General features: G+C 36.5%; 1 protein-coding gene across 1 annotated transcript in view; it reads left to right on the forward strand.

Moving 5' to 3' along the window:
* The first annotated feature begins 981 nt into the window (after positions 1 to 981).
* The window catches only part of LOC143375985 (netrin receptor DCC), a 449,439-nt gene continuing 433,251 nt past the window's right edge, over positions 982 to 17,169 (forward strand). Inside the window, exon 1 of the mRNA XM_076825750.1 lies at positions 982 to 1,065. The gene's annotated coding sequence lies outside the window, so the exon portion shown is untranslated. The remainder of the gene's footprint in view (positions 1,066 to 17,169) is intronic.

Raw genomic sequence — 17,169 nt, forward strand, 5'->3', positions numbered from 1 at the left:
GGAGTATTCGATTAATCGAATAATTAGGAGTATTCGAGTAATCGAATAATTAGGAGTATTCGAGTGATCGAATAATTAGGAGTATTCGAGTGATCGAATAATTAGGAGTATTCGAGTGATCGAATAATTAGGAGTATTCGAGTAATCGAATAATTAGGAGTATTCGAGTGATCGAATAATTAGGAGTATTCGAGTAATCAAATAATTAGGATTATTCGAAATTCTGATTGTACCGAATAGGAATGTGCACATGAAATATTTCTCCACATTTTTCAAACGATACATTTGAAAATTTATTAATCTTTAATCTCGTCTCCAGGATACACAATTATAAACTTCGGATTCCTTAAAACCTGTAGAAACATATCCTGTAAAACGAATTTCCTTGCCAGCCAGGTCCAAAATTCACCAATTTCTACAATTCTCCTTTCAACCCTGAAAAACAAGTATTCTAAAAAAAAACAAGTATTCAAAATCATTCGAATTATTCGAAGGAACCGTTCGTACTCGAAATTATTCGAATAATTTGAATATTTACAGCTCCAGTTGTGTCACAACCGCCACGAGCAGACAGACATGGTACAACGCACCCTCTCCTCCGTTTAAACGCACCCAGGTTCAAATCGATCTGAAATCGGTAGTAGCGCTAATTACAGAGACTCGAAGCGTGGAGGCTGTCTTGTGTGTGATACAGCACGGAGTTCAGGTGCCCGTCGGTCAAGAGTCTTAAGAGGCCAGGCAACGCGGCGACCGTGGGAGAGCAAGGGGGGTTGTTTTTTTCATGGAGCAACGGAGTGACGGATCGAGAGTGGTGTGGAAGACAGAGGGGGAGAGGAGAGGTTGCAGCCGAGGAGGGAGAGGCTGAAGCGAGAATAGGGGTAGATTCAAGCGAGTGTGGCAGCGCTATGGTGGCCGAGCCGGGAAACTTGGACGGGGTTGCTCCGCGAGCTCTCTCAGTCGCGGACAAGCCGCCACGCGAGGATAACATCGAACGTGCAATCGCGGTGGATCAAGTTCGCTCGGATACGTTATCACGGCACGGCCAACCTCGGCGTTCAGTCACCTGTAAGCACTCCAGTGACGTATACCCGAATAGTTTTATTGTGAGAGAAGGAAATAGGAAGGCGCATCGTTACGGTAATTTCGCCGTCGTTCTTTCGCCACCACGTGGTGGGCGGAAAGTGGGCAAAGGGGGCAGTCAGCGGGATCGTGAGAAAGATTGAAACGTCGCTCGTCAATCGCACCCGGAGCGGTTTACATGTGCGCGAGGGTGCATAGCGGTGCCTGCCAGCCGGCAATTAGACCCCGACGACGTTCTCGTTCCGTTGCCAGACGGATACGAAGCTTTACAACGACTTCGCGTACCCACCACGCACTTTGAATCTCGTTTAACGAGGAGCTTACCTTGCCAGAAGGGAGGCGAATTCGGAGCTACGCTTGATAACATTTGTTTGCGGTAGGATCGACGTGCGGCAGGCTCAGAGGATTTACGGTGTAATGGATCTGTTCCCAGTGGATGAAGGTCTCGCTGCTCAGTGGTGTCGTTCCTTAAATTTCGCTCTGCTTTCGTTGATTCTTCGTGGATCTCCAATCGAGTTACTGTTGTCACAGGGCACGTTCGAGGCGCTGGATAAAGAAGTTTGAATGTTTGTTTGCTGGTTGAAATGAAAGCGGCGGAGAGCACATTCGAGACGAGGCTTCTGTCAATTCTCTGTTATTCGCGTTTAAGAGGGAAACAGGTCACATCTACGTGATTTGATTCTTCCTGGATTTTTTGGGCTACTTGGTGTGTTTATTGTTTGTGGGGATGTAATGGGCACTGTTATTGCAAACGGATTATTTTTAACAAACATCGAGAAGAATGATAATTTGAAATTCTTAGATTGGAAGGGATCGTGAGCTATTTTAGCTGAACCAATTAATTGATATTTCCTTCAATTTACTGTTTCATAGGAAATATGTTATATTTGTTGCTCTTGCTGTTATAAACAAACGAATACTTTAAAGAATTTTATGAATGACAGTCCAGGTATTCGAAGTCAATGTGAATGCAGAAAAATAATTTAGATATTATTCGAATAAATTTGAACGTGAATTATTCAACATTAAAATTTGTTTCATTTTTTAACTTTTAGTCTTTATCCGTGTCAGATTCTGTGAATTGTCATGGCGCTGGAGATTCTTCATAAGCATTAAATAAATAGAAACCTGAGACTGAAATGTCCCAAAAATAAAACTTAGAAGGTCCGTAGCTTAACTTATATAACAAATACGTAGTGGGAACCGAGTTTTCATTCTTCCTGCAAACACGCGCAATACCGTCATCGTTGCAAACAGAACATTTTGACAAATTTGAAATGAATAAAATAACAAATATTCGGGATTACACCGAATAAAGAACACTCCAATGAAAGTTTAAATAAACATTTCAATCTAAGTGCGACAAACAGAATGATAAAAATCATTGCATTTTATTGTTTGAATTTATTAGTTCTCTGTAAGCGTGTATGACTTATTAACAAGTCCTATATCTTCAAAATAAGAGAAGAAAAAGAAATATTTGTATTAATCGTAAAATATCAAAATCAATCAAATGTTTCTGACAACTTGAAATATTTTAGATTTTGTAACATTTCTAACTTCTAAAGTCTAATAAAAATCAGAATACTTTCGCATGTGTTATTAATTGTCTCGTCGCAGTGCTAGCGGTAATTAAATAATTTATCTTCCTCGTCGGACAAAAGCGGGTTCAGCTTTCGAAATTAAAATTAACGAAAACATGGCTTGATCGATACGTGAAAGATGTTAGCGCTGAAAGGCAAAGGACATGACAACATTCCTCTGATTTCCATTCAATTCTTCTGTTACCTTCGCAATTAAGTCCTGGCAAAGTGTTAAACAGGGAGAGCTTGAAATTTGGAGCAAGACAAATTGCACGCGATTGGAATAATTGGGCGCGAGTAAATTGAACACGGTCAAACTAATTGTTGGCAATTGGAATGTGATGCATGAGTCGAAATTTGAAATAACACAAAGACTGTTCGCTGGCGTAGAAATTTATCAGGATTCAATTATCTCAGCAGTTACGGGTAAGAGTTGCGTAATTGATTAGCCGTTGCCGGACAAAAAGTTGCGCGCCTCCAGGTCCCCGTTTCATGCCTCGCTGCACATTGGAAACGTTCCACTTAAACGTTATATATTTTTTTTTTATAACATCTACCTTTTGTACGTAATGGGGAGCAGAAGGAAACAAATACTCACCCGAAGGATCATCAAGATCGAATCCCGTAACGTCCATTGCAACTGCCATATAAATTCAGCAAAAGTAAAGAGCTAAGAACAAGGTGAGAATCAAAGAAGAAGAAGAAGGAAATCGAACTTCCACTAAACTTTCGAAACACAGTTTGCTGGAAGATGAAGGTAGAACCGCGTTACATTTAACATCACAGTAACCACCAACTCCCATCGAAGCCACAATTCCATTTAACAAAACTGAACGATAAATAACACGAGAAAATTAGCCAGGATGTGGCTACCAAAATGACTAACTGTCATCTTCACCCAAACACGACTTTCCGGTGCTGTTACGAACCCGTTAATAAGCAGAATCTTCCGTGGAAGGCTGCCTTCCGCTAAATTTTCAAAAGACAATTCACAAGACGATGAGCGCAGCACCTCTTCAGAGCACAGTAGCCATCAACCCCTATTGGGATCACGGCGCTATTAACGCGGAAGGAGCGCGAAGAGAACAGCAAGGATGGTTAACGAAGATGTGGAAACTGAAATAATCAAGCCTGATTCCCGCCTGCGTACGACTCTTCGACGCCGTTAAGAAGAGCTTGATAGAGGAGAGGAGAATTTCTCGTGGAAATCTTTGAGGAACCTGGCTGTAGAATGAAGCAGTTACACGGGGGCGACAGACCAATCTCCTGTAACGTCGTTCCCTTTTTGAGCTTGTCAGATTAGATGGGATCGTGTAATGCACAGTGCACCGGCGACGTACTTTTCACGGTAAATGGCCCGTTCCCCATCCGTCGCATCAGTTACCAGCGCTCCACGTGGCTCTGATGAATTTGTGCGCCGTGTCGTTTGTTCGATTATGTGTAAAGTGAAAGAGCACCGGCCGTATTTGGATTTAATTAAGTGTAACGATAAAGTGATCGAGGATTAACAGTGCCTCGCTGAGTCTCGAGAGTACTCTCCTCGCGCGTGAACCCCGTGGCCCCGCATCTTTGGCGTTAAGTACCACTGAGCAATCTATTTAATTATTCGTTTGCAATTTCGCCAACGATTAATCCCGATAATGTGCCGGTGATTATGAAAATCGCGCGGCCGCGTGTTATTTGTTTCTTGATATTCAGGCTGTTGCGTTTAGGGGCGTGTTAAGAAATTATTTTCCATCATGCAACACAATGTTTCCCAACGTATATGCTCTTATGAGCTCCAAAATAAAATTGCTGAAACGTAGTTTTTCGAATTTCACGATTTAATAAATTCAAACACTTTTCCGAACGAAAGCCATGTTTATTTTCAAATACTTTGCCGCTAACAACTTTACCATTTTTGGTAATGTATTCTTTACCGCTATTTCTCATAATTTTTCTAATAATTTCGCCATAATTAAGTGTATTTCGTGTTTTCTTTCTTTTCTCCTCTCTTGCCCCGATACAAAATTATGTACTTATTTCCTTTCGCGCAAATGACTTACGGTGGACCAATGACTTACACTATCGAAATGAACGTGCAACTGTCGCGCCTCATTATGAAATTGATTCTTTCATAATATTGAAATGTAAATCGATTTAACGTAAGATAAGAGAAATCTTAATTTTGGGGGATTTTGGACTTACAACACTTTCATAATCACAAAGGCACAACTGTTTCTTCCTGTTACCATCCTTCAATCGCCCAGCATTTTTCGCATTAAAAGTAGCTCCTTCGATTTAGAAGCAATTCTTTGCCACTAGAAATTGTTGGCAGTGTTGAAACCGTTTCAACATAAATTATGAGGTAGAACCCTTCATAGGCTCGCTCAGCTCTTTTCGCGCGAGATTATTTAGTCATTTAGCAAATTCACGTGTGGTTATTTAATTAATAATTAATTAATATTTACTTATGTTCTAGACGGTATAGGCTCTGTTTTATGTACATAACTTGTATATTAAGGGATTTCCCATTAAATATAATAATAATAATAATAATAATAATAATATTAATAATAATAATAATAATAATAATAATAATAATAATAATAATAATAATAGCAATAATAATAATAATAATAGCAATAATAATAATAATAATAATAATAATAATAATAATAATAATAATAATAATAATAATAAATTGGTAACGAAATATAAAATCGTAAAGTAATAGTAGGTAGGACAATATATGCATAGGATTTTTTTAAAAATTAATGTTGCGAGTAACCAGGCACTTTTTAAGCGCTTTCGATAGAAAGTGGTTTGCTCTAGAAAAGTTTTTATACGTTCGTTAATTATGTAAGGCCGAAGTATTTCATCGTGGCTTTCGCTAATTGAAAATTGATAAATGGAATATCACGTGCATTTTCGACCCAGATACGTTTCTAGGATACATCCTGAACGCGAGATCATTGGCATGACCCATTTTTTATTTTTTTTATCAAATTTGGCAGATGATTGAATCCAAAAGCCTGTAAATTTCCAATGAAAATTCCATTCGTACTATTCCATCGATACGTCGAGTTTGAAAAAATGATTAGGAACCTTTCGGCTGTATTTAATTATTGCAGTTTACGATCCCAAATGTCCTTTAGGCTTTTGACAGTTTTTTAAAATTGTCAGCTCTGCCCGCATTCACTACGAAATAAAACGCGACGGATTAAAAATGCGCGAAGTTGGTTCAAAATATGTTTCGTAATTCTACACATTCCGTAGGATCGACACGCTCGGATAATCGAATTTTTCGGTCGGCCGAGCGAATGATGTGCCATACAAATTATTCTTCCGTTAAAATTGCCGAAAATATTACGCCCGAGATTTTAAATGCTTCCATTGCCAAGTTTTTTCCGCTTCCTTTCTGTTAACGCAAAGTATACTTTAAATGTTTACCTGCTTCTGCAATTTGCACCACTCCATTTTCATGGAATTCCATTTCAAACCTTTATATTCACCGCGACGTGTACGTAAGCTGCATTATGCTAATGGCGTTGTCGTATTTTATTAAATTGCATGAAAATAAATTTCTAATTTCTCTTGAGAAACACTTACATCTCGTGAGTATTCAGAAGGGTAATTATTTTTAGTAAATTTGCGTTATGTGTAGCGTTCAACTGCAACAACCTATAACCTTGCAGAAAGTGTTTCCTAGTAGTTATAACAGAGACAAACTCTATAAAAAAACAAGCTCATTCTTGGCTGATTGATCTGCGAACGATGCCGTATTGAAACCAAAATGGCTTTCCAATTTCAAGTTAAATCGTTTATACTGGCATTCTGATTTAGTTTTTATTGTGACATTTATTCAGTCAACGAACTTTATTGTTCATGAAATTTCAAACAAATCGTGTTTCCTTCGGTGAACTCTAGATAAAGTGTTTAATATTTACAAATAACCCAAATATATAGCTCACTCGGTTCTGAATAGGGTAGACCGGGGGTGGTACTAACACTTTGACTTTGGAATACGCTTACGCAAAAACTATTACAGTTACAACAACAGTTTTTTACGAAAATTTTACTTACTTATCTGACATTATTTGAGTCATAACAGTTTCGCTGTATGTCAACTAATATTCCGGTTATTAATAAAAAATGAGAAGCGGAGAAAGTGTTACAATCGTCATTGACCCCGGGTCGGTTGTAACACTGCATGGAGTCGATAGTAGCACAAATTTAACTTTGCAAAATTAAAATATTCATTGATTTTAATTATAATAATAAAAAATGAAAAAAAGTAAAATTTAAAACCAATTATGCGGTGTCGCCATTGTGGCAGAAATAGAAAACGTTTTGGCTGGTGCATTCTTCACGTGATGAATCCTTACATTCAGTACATTGCACCCATTTTTTATTTGGTTTTGCTTGTGCTGTGCTATAGGATTCCATGCAAACAAGACGATATTATTAATCTTTTTTGTCACTATTCGGTTCTGTCCCGGTACAACCGACCCCGATTGCCGGTGTTAGAATCGCTCCCGACCAGGTTTTTGAACTTAAATTATAAATGTTTATTAACGAGACACTTAAAGGTGATAGGTAACGATCAGTATTCCTTTAAAAATGGCTGGATTAAATATTAAAAAATAGAGAAAACACGTACTTGCAAAGGGGGTATTTATATTACAATTTTAAATCAGTAAGGAAAAGTAACTTTAGGGTATCGAAAAATTATCTTCTTCACTATGCGTGTCTATTGTATATCTATACTGCTAGGATATGGATGTGTGTATTCGAAATATCATTCTTCATCTTATATCCAAAATTTGTGTTAATATCTATCATATGTTTTGAGATATTAACGTGTTACAACCCCCTCCCCTGTTACTATCGCCCCGGTCTACCCTACTCATAAAAATTTGAGTAATCACTCAATAACAATCACCGATTTTAATATAAATGGACACATGCGTATGGTACTAAAAAATATGCGACACATATTTATTTCTATTAGCTGAATTCATGTTCAAGGGGTGAAATCTGCCCTCAAGCTTGGAGGTGGGAAATATATCGAGTTAAATATTTCAAAAAAGGATCTTTCATGTAAAATAACAAGTCCCAAAGAAAACCTTTAGCCTGTCCGGTCACTTTTTTTACAAATATTTTTTGTAATACAGATTTTTCTCCACAGACTACTGTGCAAGTCAGATAACAAGCCACGTCGATAAACCCACATATCTTCTCTTTTTCCAATTTGCTTAAAAACACATACTATGCTCCAGAGAACGGTTTCATACACTTATGCATGTAATTCTACGAATTAATTTATAAAAACTAGGTACTTCGCGCTGAAAATGAACTTTTCATAAAAATCTTTTACATAATGATACTGAGTTGCCACTTTATCCTATCTCTTAAAATTAAAGTACATCCATCGCTCGTGAAAGTGGTTGCAGAAGATCCTATGATGCATTAATTGGAAAGTCAGTATTAGTTTTCCCAATTTCCGACCGCAGAACTAGTAAAAATTTCGGATCGGGTATTATTTTCTGAAGCATTTGTAGAAAGGGCTGTCTGAGTATTGGCTGGACCTGGCGCGTGTGTGCAAACGTACGTGCGTGAGCTTTGTGCTAGCGGGACATCGTGCAAAATCAACCCTGGCTCCTCTAAACAAATGTCTGTGAGAAGTCAGTTGAAAAAAGCTTGTCGCGAATGTCACACGTATTCTCCCATTGTCCTCCTAGTTTTTGTACCACCTGCATTGTTAATGCACCTGGTTACTCATAGCCGTAGCTCTACATTCATTAACCCCTTCCTACATATGTATAACGGCGCGCTGCATTTTCAGGCTGTTCCAATGTATCGAGTCTTCGTTAAAGGTGCGTCTACACGAGGACACTTTTGTGCCTGGATCAAGTGATTACGAAACTCAAAAAAATTTCCGGAAGATTGGAAACTGCCTAGAGCAGTCCGCGACACTGAATTTGACCTATCGTCGCGGGAGTTGCGGCTAGAGCTAGACTGAAGACACTGCGACTAGCTCTAGCTAGACACAAAAGGCACTTGATCCAGACAGAAAAGTCTCGTCGTGTATATGTACCTTAAGAATTTTGTGTTTCTCGTGTGTACAAGTTTTTACATCGTCCTGCTCGAGTTTTAGATTTTTACACGAGGTTACACGAGCACCCATGAGGTCTTATTTTCTCTAGAAGTAAAAACCTTGACTTTGCGTTTCAGTATCACTTACGTGTGCTCTTTGTGTGCGGAATTTACATTGAATTTCAAATTTCTTCTTTCCAAACACGTAGTTGCAGGTAACAATCATTATCTCTGCAATTCTTCGTCGTGTTTTACTGTCTGCAGCTTTTATGTGGAAGCTCTTAAGGGGTCACGCCACCCTGAGGCGCTCGAAACAGCACTAAACTAGACGAATTTTTTTTACCGATACTATGAGGTTGAAAATTATTTATTTTCTTCTTGTGGGTAGAGCATGTATTAGTGCATATATTGTGTAAATACTGTACAAAAATATTAAAAAATGACCGAGTTATTTGTTCTCCCGCGAAGCTCGTCCGTCGTTACACGCGTGACTAACCTAACAAATTATAAGGGACATGTTCGTCTGAAATCAAAAACCCGATGATTTTCGTGTTCCTTAATAAAATACCTACGATGTAGCATAGGGATTTGAGAGAAAAAATTTATTGCACAAATGAGAGCAAAGTGAAAAAAATTATACGTTTTTCACATGGAAAAACGAATTTAAACCATTAATTATATACGAATGGGGTGTAAGATGGAAAAACTGATATGCTACATCGTAGATAATACCATTAAGAATATGCGTGCCAAGTTTCAACTCAATCGGACAAATAGTTTTGGAGATATTTGATAGGTCATCTTTGAAAATGTAGTTTCGAGAAAAACGCAAAAGAAGAAAAGTATTTATACTTTATTATTATAAATAACCTATTTTGGGGAATTTTTGCGTCTACCATGGCTTAAATTATTCTTAAAACTTTACGTAATAAGAAAGTGCAAAGAAAAAAAAATCGTTTTTTCAAAACATTCAGGGTGGCGTAACCCCTTAAGGGGTCAGTCACGGCCGTCTGTAGTACAGGCCGGACACTACGATGTTGCAACACCGCATTTCGAGCAACCATCAGTCCGATGACTATATTCCGACCGGTACCAGAGCCGGCCGTGACATAACGCGCGAAAGGCTTCAGAAAAATTCAAATAGGACTGGGTACAGCGTTGCCAAATTCAATATGTTCCGGCCTGTACTACGGACGGCCGTGGGTCAGTCCTTAGACCATATATACTTATAGACACGGCTTCAGATAACTGCCTTGACGCAAAGATTAAATCATCTACGTGACGTCACATGTGGGCAAAGTAATGATGGAAGTTAGAGCGATGTATAAATATTTCCGAAAATGCGATTTAATCATTGTCTTTGCAATTCTTTATACAACATGTTTGCACCTTTATTAATAATTATTCAAAAATTATTCACAGAAAAAGATATAACCTCACTTGTATATATGGTACGAAGTACTATCCACCATTTTGAATTATCTTTTGCCCACAAGTGACGTCACTTTTGCCCGTTATCTTTGCTTCACTATGACTCGTGGCTTCATATAGAGCAGGCCGTGTCTATAGGTATATATGGTCTAAGGGTCAGTCCGCTGTGAAATCGTGAAGAATTGTCATTCTTTAGGATTTATTTCTTAGTAAACGGAATGTCCAACGTAAACAATGTTTTGTATACTTATTAATACACTTATTGGCGGTATAAAAAAATCTATTCTGAATTTTAAACAGTTGTTTTTTTAAATATATATCGCACTGATGTGAGCGCCTTGAGAAAGCGATGCAGTGCTGGTGCGGGTGGTTCCGGGAGAACGACGCATTTGAAACAAAAAATTCAAAGTGTGTTGTAATCATTATGGGTGTGCTTATCGCCGGAACCAGGATTATTTTTACTGATAAAAAATTAACAAAATGGCGGAGGTTTGAATTTTAAGTGTCGAAATACGGTGAATTTTTCAATCATTTTGCCTTGTAAAAAGTATGAAATGATTAATCTAAAAAGGTTTCCGTGGCCCGGTCATAGCCACTGGTGTTCTGAATAACGTGTAAAAATTTCAGACTGATTGGTCTAATAGTTTCTTGCAATCACCTGCACCAGTTGAAGAAATGTTGTTTTGAGATAATTATAACCCAGACCTAACCCAGACCTAACCCAGACGTTTTAAGTTTTAAAACAAATTAAAAAATTCTTTTAATTTTTTTTTTATATTACAAGAGTAGCTTAATAAATACCAAAAAGATTTATTGCATTATATGTTGTATCTACGGAGAAAAAAATCTTTAGAAATAGCTTAATTTTTCAAACCGTCACAGTGGTCTGACCCCTTAATAAACCTGAAATTCATCTTTTTTTAATTTTAAAATCGACTGCGTAGGTCCATTAGCGATTTTAAATCAGTTTAGCAGCATTTCTGCGTATTTCTTATATGTCGTTGAGGATTCTGAGCACATCAAAGCTGTTTCTTCCAGAAACAAAGTGAATTCTTCAGCTTCCTCTCATTTCTCCTTGATAATATTACTCAATCCTACGTTGTACCGTGATCCTTTATCTCCCCTTGTATTCCCACCAAATTAAGGCATCGTTCAGGGCAATAAAAGTGTATCTCCTGCGTAACCAAACCGATGCGATCGCAGTTAACGATGTAGTTTCCGTGGCCGTCCTCGTGACGTGTTATGTAAACGTTTCGTGTTGTTCTTAGACGTCGAGAGACCTCGTGTAGTTACGCGCGCCGAGGAAACTCCGATCTCATCGTGACGATTGCTTAGCTAGCAGGAAGCTAAGACGTAACCGTCGAATTAATACGTCGATGAAAGACCATTTTCCCTGTGATCGAACATCACCAATTTCCCCTCGAACAGACTTCCTATCGCTTCAGCCATCTCGCCACCAGGGAAGCTCTGCCGACAATTAACAGGCTTGGCGTCTTTTTCTCTGACAAGCACCGTCGCCCAACTGACAATCTCCGATTACCATGAAATTCGGCACCTGTGTGGAGTGTTAAAAAATATTCCAATGATATCGATGTTCAGGAGATAAAAACTACGCCTAGACTAGGGGATGGAAAATCTATTTAGTTAAATTCTATCGTGAAATTTATGATTTTACTTGCTCATAAGCAATCCAGAAAATTCGAAAAATTGGTGTGTTCATATTTGTAGCGATAATGGGGTTTCCGAAAAATTAAATAATTACGTTTATACGTAAAGAAAGATTTTCATGCACTTAGAAGATTTTTCCATTTTTTTGTTTCAATTTTCCAATTACATATTCTTTGTAACGATTAACTTTCTCGGTGTTCCATTTCAGTTTGTAAGTGACTTAGGCAGCTTCATGGAATTAATTTTGAAGGAGTGAAGACAGGAACATGTAAATTACTAGGACACCCTTATTTAACGGGGGAGACCACTGTAATGGTCTGAAAAGTAAGGGTGTTTTCGGGAATTTTTTTTTACCAAACAGCGAAAGTAAATCAATGTATTGCTTAGTGTAGTTAGTATGTACATATCGAAGGGTAAGAAAATATTTTTTTCAATCAAATTCATAAATCCGTTTCCTGCATACTCTTCGTCAAAATTTGCGCTGCCGCAAAATCGTGCTAGTCGCGTTGACAGTGCCCAGGCTATATGGTTAATCCGAATTCAAAAAGACAAAAATATTTAGAAACTAGAAGCCTACCTCTATTACGTGGCGATCAAAAAAGGTCAAAATCGCCAAAAATTACAAAATGACGGACCACTGAAAAAAATCATGTTTTCGGGGTGCAAAATTGGGGAAATGTTGATAAAAAATAGAAGCAGGTCGTTAATTGAAAAAAAAACTGATCGTCATGTAATAGCGACGGGTTTTCCGTACAATAAATGCCCTTGCTCGTTTCAATTGGACGTATAGTTTACTCTGTAGACTGTCAACGCGGTTAAAAAATGTCATTCTGAGGAAAACGCGTTTAATGTTCCGCGCAGCTCAGTCGCGCGCTTGACACCGCTTCACGGAAAATACTATACCTCCGTCAATTTTGCAAATTTCTTCATAAAATTTGGAGAGAGCATTCTTGAAACGTACGTCTTTCAGAAAATGTTAAAAAGAAGAAAACGATTTTTACGATTTTTTACAGTGGTCTCCCCCCTTAACATTAACCTTCTCAAGGTTTAACACTTTCTATTGATTCCTTCGATAATTACGTCGCCAATTAGGTATATCATTAATTGTATCAATTTGTATTCATCCTCTTATGTGACTCTCTTTACAGAGAGTTGTAGTGGTCGCTTCAGGTATTATCATTCAGTGCAATGAGAAGGTCGTCAATTAAATAATTTAAATAAATAATAATAATATTTAAATAAATAACGATTGTTTTATTCCTCTGGAAATATTAAAGGTTCAAGGTGGGAGAAAAAATTCATATCACGAAAACTACATGGTTTTTAACACTTTCCTAAAGTATCGGGAGAAAACATAGTTAAATACGAAGTATACAGGGTGTTCCAGAATTATTGGTACAAAATTAACCCTTAACTGGTATCCTGGGGTCGCTCATGACCCCAAGCACGCAAAGTTCGCTGCAAAAGTTTTGGTTGTCTGAGTTTGTAAACTGAATTTCAAATTAATTTTATAATAATAGTTTAACTTTCTGCGTTTCTATTATTTTATACATTACATAAGAACAAAATATTCATGGAGGTTGATCCAGTGTCGACTTCACAAATTTCTATGCCCTCTTTTATTTGGGGTCTGCCACGACCCCAGTAAGGTGAATGTCCCAATTTCTGCTCATTTAAGAGGCAACTCATCGTAGAGAAAGTGTAAAAAATTTGTTTGTGATCAAAATTTGCAGAGTAATTGATTAATTCTTTAATAATAAATCAAGCAATTCAAAAACTATTTAAGAAAGATGTTTCAAGATGTTCAACTATTAGTAATTTGTAATGAATAATTTAGAATTATTTTGTTGCTTTTGAAATTGGGACATTCACCTGATACCAGTGACGTTTGCCAAAAACTGTGTACCAGTTAAGGGTTAAGTGTTTTATAGAAATTATGAGAATAACCGAGGGATATCTGATAAATATAGCCAGGGAATTATTTAAAAAATATTCAACTCAACGTATCAATAAGTTGATATGTCTTTTCTGAATTAGTCGTAGGGTAAATCCGGGAGACGCTGTCGACCTAATATAAAATGTCTATTAAAACTAATACAGATATTACTTATTATATCAGAACGAACACAATATGTTCAGAGTTTTATGCTGATTCAGAAAACTGGTCGATATTTGCGTTAAGACAATATTTACTGTAAATCGGGTTGAAAGCTGAAGTCATGACATCTAACCACCTCTCCCGAGGTGCCGGGAGAGATGGTTTTCGTCGTTGGCAGAGACCACTCACATAATTATTCCTGGCGAAATAACAAAGAAGAAAACAAAATTATTTATGAGTGAATACAACTACAGATTCATTGATACTTAATTTGTTTACGCTAAACAAGTAAAGAACACGTCAAAGAAAAAGTGCACTACCTACCGGCAATTAGCAAGGCAAATGATTACAAAAGTGAATGAATAAAATAAATAAACAAAAATAATAATAAAATAATGATAAAAAAAATTAATGAAAAAATCATAACTCGACCATCTCTCCTTTCTTCAGCCAGAGATGGTCTTCTCGTTAGTTTTGAGAGGCAGAGTTCATGTGGCCTCTTATTTGTATTGAAGTTAACATTTATTGTAATACTACAAACAAGAATGTATTATGCGTGGGCACTTATTGGAATATACGAAATAACGCACTGCTTTTATTGCAAAATAATACTGAACAATTAAGAACTTTATAATATATAATTATAATATATTATAAATTTTAATCCTGAGCACACTCTCATACGTCCTTTCGCGTCGAGCTTCAACAAGAGAAGACCGACCGAATACACCGTGCCGCCCTCTCTGATATCCCATCCAAAAGAAGGAAGCATTACACTTGTTATCCTTTTACAACATGGCCAAGTACTTTGGCTGCGTCGTCCCTCAATATCTCTACTATCTCATTATCCCAAACATTAAACGGAAATAAACTTGGAAGTATATTTTAAATACGATTCTGTACACCGTTGTGTGACAAAAGAGGTTAAACATAACCTCAATTTAACTTTTACAGCCTATAAATCCAGAAAAAAATGCAGAAGGAAGCGAAGTGACGCCATTCATTCAACTGTTTGGCTTCTAAAGAAGTAATTGATCTGCACTTTAACGAGTTTTAAGTATAGAGTCTGAAATATAGCGACTCGATCAACTCTCCGGCCCGACCGCGTCTCCCGGATTTACCCTATTTATATTTAACGACGCATAGTAATAATATGTTCCTTGGGAAATCGAGGTTCAGGTTTTTCTAAACAGCTGTGAATCCATAATAATCCCATCTTTCACTTTCAGCCATTTTTCATGGTTTTTTAACTGATTACTTATGCTTCTTCAAGTGCAAACACGTTCATTTTATGTTGGAATACAATAACAGTAACAGAAAATTGACAGAATATTGGATGAGAAAACTTAGAAAGGACTTTTCTATTTAAAACTGAATACCAGCAAAATCATTAGTTTACAAACTTGGAGTTACTGGGACTTCTCTTATTTCTTTATGTGTAAGTTATATTCATCAGTTTTGTCGAGGGGTATAATTCTGAAACGCCCTGTATATTTTGCACATACATCTGCTTGAAAGTAGGGTTTAACATAAACCTAAGAATTCATCGCAGGGTTGTCGCTTTGGTCGCTTCACTCTTTCCGCTTCTGATTATGCAATTCTGTGTTCCCTAGAGGAGCACGCGGATAAATTTGCATATATTATGTAAGGAGAATCTGGCGCTGCTGCTGAATTATTTCTGTTTTGACAGCACAGCGGGGTATGAACAAAAGTAATTACCCAGCTACAAATAATATTAACATTTAAGGACAAATTGCCACCCCCAACCTCTTGAATTGTTCTGCAAACATTGCAGCATATGTTCCTCTGCAGTAACATGTAACGCTGCTGGTTTCGTTGTTTCCTAAACATTTATGATCTAAATATCTATTATTTGCTATATTGTCATTAACTAAATATGAATCAATATTTTTTACAAGTGAATTCGAACGTTCAAAGTTGTAATAACATTAATCTTCAGCAGCATCTGCAAAAGGAAAAGATTCCTCACTTTTTTCGATAGAAACTCAACTATAGTACCGATTTTAATTTAGCCTTTGCATGCTAAAGTCACGAGTTCCTCTCTCAAATGTATTTCACTTTTCAATAATTGAAGAGTCGTAAATGTAACAGTACCTGCCGTTAAGGAACTAGTTCTTGGTCAGGTACTATTTTTTTATTAGTTCATGAAATAAATTCTTTTAAGTTTATGTCAATAAATAATTGTTTGAAATAATTACTAACATAAGAATTGATAATTAAAAAATATATGTGTTTTATATGAAAGCAGTTAGGATTGTTAGTTTTCGTGAAAATAAATGTGTAAGGTAGCCCACTTGAAGGAAGCCCCTGTTGAACGCCATCTCTTACTGTGCGAAGTAAGAGATCACCATCGACGTCAAAGTCGATTTCTTTGCTGGTTGCTGCGGTATTAAAGGTTATTTTCATACATTTTGCTTATAATAGTTTACTTAACAATGTAGCAAGAATTTTAGTATTATATGTATCACTTTGCTTGAAAAGTCAGTGATCATTATTTAGTTCCAATTTCTTCTTGTGGAACTAATTTTTGATCACCTGAATAAAAAATAGGTTAGGACATTATGAAATTATAAAAAAAAATTAATTTATGTGGTATAATACTAAAAATAAGTTTATTTGGATCTTTTTTTTTTAATTCGTATGGCTTTCTGATCAAATATTAGTACCTTACCTGATAAGAAATTAGTTCCCATGTATTTTAGATGATCAAAAACTAGTTCCTAGTCACCTTATTAGTCCATACCTTATAAATAATTAAATTATATTTATTTTCAACTTTTTAAAATTTTCCCTTAAAGTTTAAACGTTAATTCATCTTTTAGTATAAAAAAGTCTATGGTTTAGAGTTTTATTAGGTTAAAAATAAATATTAAAGCGTGAAGCCCTCTAAACTGATCAAAAACTAGTTCCTTAACGGTACTTCGATTGTTTATGATCAGAACAAATATGAGCGTAATTTAATTGGAGTAACAGATGAAAGACCAAAACTGAAAATAAGATTTTCGTGAATACTTAATTTTCCATTCAAAGGGGTTGTCGAAATAATACGTTCATATTTTACAATGAAACTTTGTTGACGTATTTAATTCCCATTAAATCACAGATCTTCGTTTCTAAAGAATAATAATTTGAATAAGAATTGACTGCGATTCATTTTTAGGGTAAAAGTAATGAAACTCGCGATAAATATTGAATTCTCCCTTAGGAAAT

Source organism: Andrena cerasifolii, chromosome 13 (genome assembly GCF_050908995.1).
Source record: "Andrena cerasifolii isolate SP2316 chromosome 13, iyAndCera1_principal, whole genome shotgun sequence".
In the NCBI taxonomy this organism is placed as follows: Eukaryota; Metazoa; Arthropoda; class Insecta; order Hymenoptera; family Andrenidae; genus Andrena; species Andrena cerasifolii.